Genomic DNA, 4,681 nt, shown 5'->3' with positions numbered 1-4,681 from the left:
TATAAACTGTTAGATGCCCATAATATCACAGTAATTTTCTTGAAAACATCATATTACAACAAAATCATTAAAAATTCTTCAATTCCGCATAACTGAGAATCAAGTGACAAAATTATTTATATTGAAACATCTGCAAATGCCCAATTTCTGGAAGTTCTTGATGTACCAGACCAACCAATCAGTTGATTATTATAACTGGTATTTAAAAATAGTTTCATAAAAAGTACCACGAAAACATATCAATATTATAATGTCATCACATATTACGTGTATATTAATTTTCATTAGCAATCAAGCAGCTTTTGATAATGCTTCTCCGTCCGGGAACTATATTTATAATTTAATAAGTACCAAACATGATGTAAATATATCACACTGCAATTATCTTTTTTATGTAAATGGAATCAAATATATAACATTAAGATTATTAGGTGCTATAATAATACGCAATTCGTTTATCTAAAATTTATAAAATAGCAAACACTTTTTAAAAACAAAACAACCTTTGTACAAAATATGTGCACACAATAAAGGCTATCAAATAGATTAACCCTATTTAATAAATCGACATGTAGATATGCAAACTGAAAAATGCACTTTAAATAAAGTACAATAACAAAATATGATTGATGGAACTGTGTTTGTTTTCATTATATTTTTTCACAGTGTTTTTGATCACAATAATAGCATTATTAATATATACAATAACACAAATTATAATTTCCATATGTCTGCATGTTAATACTAACATTGACTATACAATCTGAGCATCTTTAATTGTTCGGACTGATACATTATGTAAAAGTATGAAGCATGAACACTCTTTGTCAGATGCCGCCGCAGTTGTCACAGCAATGCTGATTTCGAGGCGATGTCTTACGAGGACCATTATTAAAAGGAATATCCTTATCATTATCTCAAAAGCTAGTAACCATTTTAATTAACAAAGGATCAAATCTAAAAGATAACACTACTTAGTGAATCATGCAATATTCATGGTATTGGTAATTATTATTTTGATAGAACTGTATTAAACATAGTAAATACCTTAAATGATTTCCTTAAAGCCTTTTCAGATTTCAGACGAATTTCACCATGTAAGACTCCCCATGTTTGTGTTGGCCAATTCCTCTTTTATAGTTTGCCCTTGTTATCTTGTGAGCTCTGTGACATCAGATTTGTATTTTATAACATCCTGTTAAATTCTTTCTCTATGTATATTTTTAAAATATGTCATTGTGCGATATATTTGAAATATAAACATTATACCAATACTGGTACTAGTTTATATTTCAAAACCTTAAGAAATAAAACTCTAATATAATGCCATACATTAAACTATTTGACGTTATTAAAGAACTTAGTATAAAAGTGAAAATGGAAAAATATCGACATGTTAGTATATTTTCTCAAATTTAAGAATGGTTACAAATATGGAACTCGATACAGTTTCGTCAAATAATGAGCATTTAACTTCAAAGCACAATATATAATGTGCTTTTCAAACGTTATTTTACTATTTACGTTGGAAAGGTTTATGATTAGTTGTCCAAAATGTATATAAAAAACGTTCAAGTCCAAAATTGTATTTCTTTTAACGTGAAATTACTGTATCTATGTTGGATTCGTCCCTCAAGTGTTTGATATTGTGTATAGGAGGGAAGTTATTAATAACCTGTAGGATGATAAGAATTTTTATTTCATGAATATTGTAACCACATTTAGATTGCGTTGGTAAACTTAAGTGAGATATTTATGTTACGTTATGTACATATAAGTTGCTGTTAAATAATTTAAAGGGACCTTTTTTTTACAGATTTTCGCATGTTTTGTAGTTGGCCATGAAATGCTTTATATTGATAAGTGTAAACATTGGATCTAAAAAGCTCCGGTAAAAAACATGAATACAATTTAAAAAGGAACAAAAAAGAAGCCCGCAGCAGGGCTCGAACCAGTAACCCCCCGGAGTCCTGGAGTAAAAACCAATTAAACCGCTGGGCCATCCTGCCAAGTGTGTAAAAGAGACGTATTTTATACTTAATATAAGCAATCTTCGTAGTTTCACAAAATTAAACGACAACAAAACAACTCTCCAAATTGTTATATCGTTTCGCGTTGCAACGCTTTATAATATTTAGGTTTTAAAATCGTCAAAAGATGCATACAATGGCTGTATTAGACCATGTTAAATGCTCAATATTACTGTTTTCTGACAAATATCATAACTAAAACGAAATTTTGCGAATTCGAAACAACTTTTTTCAATTTTGTCAATTTACCAAAACGTGAAAAGATCCCTTTAATATGTTAACATTGTTTCACAAAGTTTAATTTTAACATGCCTGTGATTGATTGACGTGAAATAGGAATTTTATATTTAAAAAAAAGACAAGCCAATTAGTCCCTCAGAAAATTAGACAGTTTAAGTCAGGTCTAGAGATTTTTTACTGTTGTAGATAAATCCGGCAATTCTTAGAAAATTCTACGTTTCTAAGACAAAAATTAAGAATTTGTTATAGTTATATTTAAAAAAAATTAGATAAAATATATAATCTTATTGAGAAGTTTGTCTAAGAAAGTTTTAGAATACCGTCCAATTTTTACTATATGTGGCTTGTTTCTTTTCTGCTTAAACGAAAATGAAGTGATCATTACAGTATAATGAGACGTAACGAACAAAACAAGACAACAAAGCTATAAAATTGTTCAGTCTCGTTAATAATAATGATATAATGATAACGTTTACCACCTTCAACAAATATCTCGAAGGGGCCTGTAATTGTTATGATACATATTTACTTCGTCTTTTCAATAAACAAACATCGGACACATCTGTGCTGAACTATTCTTATCCAAAGTAAAACAATATCATAAATAAACGTCCAGCCAATCAGAAAATTTACTTGCTTGCAAAATACCAAGCTCTATTGATACGAGTTTCTGATTTTCCGATTGAAATAGGTTGTTTTGCAATATTTTATCACTTCGTGTTTCATTTATTTGAATTTATTCTTTACAAAAACTGTTCTTGTTGATAGACTTTTAGATTTACATTCAGTTAACTGCTACTTTAACATTTACGTCAGCAGAAACTTCCCTATAAATTGCCAACAGACTCTAGTGCCGTCGGCGCTTTGATTGAAATACCTGACTACATTAACCTCTGTTTGTTTATTTATGAGGATGTTCAGATATGTTATTTAGTATTTACGTGTTGTTTGGAGCTAAATACTCTTAAACACGACAGTGTTGGGTATTGCCAATATGCATTAATATAAATTTTTAATTAATGAAAACATAGCATGCAGGAATCTGCAGACACTTAATTTACTTTCGAGTTCACGTTCGCTTGATAATCATTGATATTATGTGTAAAATGTGTAGCGGTAAATAGTGTGCTTTAATGAGCAGTTCAAAGAATGGATCACTAAAACGATTTAATTAACATATGACAATTTAAAGGGGCCTTTTCACAGATTTTGGCATTTTTTTAACTTATTCATTAAATGCTTTATATTGATAAATGTAAACATTGGATCGTAAAAGCTCCAGTAAAAATTCAAGAAAAAAATTAAAAAAAGGAAAAGAACATTGCCCGGAGCAGGTTTCGAACCAGTGACCCCTGGAGTCCTGCCAGAGTCCTGAAGTAAAAATGCTTTAGCCTACTGAGCTATTCCGCCGAGTACACATTCTTGACGTATTTTATACATTATATAAGCAATCTTCGTAGTTTCACAAAATTTAACGACAAAAACAGAACTCTCCAAATTATTCAATCGTTTCGCGTTGCAACGCTTTATAATTTTTAGGTTTTAAAATCGTCAAAAGATGCATATAATGGCTATATTAGAGCATGGTTAATGTTCAGTATTACTGTTTCCTCACAAATATCATAACTAAAACGAAAACTTACGAATCTGAAACAACTTTTTTCAATTTTGTCAATTTACCAAAGCGTGAAAAGATCCCTTTAATAAACAAAGCTCAAGTAAATGGCGGTGTTATAAACAGAGGTTAACACAAACACTATATAGTACCATGGCTACCGGGTGTATTGACCCTTCGTGTTACGAACTATCAAGTGACGAGGTTGGAGGTTTAATTATTTTAAAATTGTATGACCCTTGCATAAGGGATAACAAAAAAGTAATGCCTCTTTGGTATGTACCGTCTGCAAAGAAAATCTGTGTATTTATTGCAAGAACCTGCACCTAAAATACACGCCTGGTAATCATGCTATTATAAGCATCGCAGAAGCCGAATCACGGCATCCGGAAGTGGATATGAAAGGCATGGAAAGATGTCAGTAGGGTGACGGAAAACTACAACGGGCGAGGCATGGTATGGTATTGCGCAAGGGGGGGGGGGTTAGAGGGTTAGGGTTATGGTTTGGGTTAGTGTTAGGTGTCGGGTTAGGGTTTGGGTTAGCCTAAACCCAACCCTAACCCTAAACAGACCCCTAACCCTAACCCTTACCCTAACCCTTTCTTGGGGTTATCACCCCTGACCATGCCTCGCCCGTTGTAATTTTCCGTCTCCCATGTCAGTAGCATTGCAAAATGACTAAATTTATATGTGAGGATCATTCTTTGTTATGTTGTAGTGAATGCCTGTTCCTTCACAGAAATTGCAAGCACGTTTCCAAAGTGAAAGATAAGTGCCAACTTCACAAAGAAAAATA

This window comes from Dreissena polymorpha, chromosome 6, assembly GCF_020536995.1.
Source record: "Dreissena polymorpha isolate Duluth1 chromosome 6, UMN_Dpol_1.0, whole genome shotgun sequence".
Classification (NCBI taxonomy): Eukaryota; Metazoa; Mollusca; class Bivalvia; order Myida; family Dreissenidae; genus Dreissena; species Dreissena polymorpha.
Note: the sequence above shows the minus strand (reverse complement) of the source record.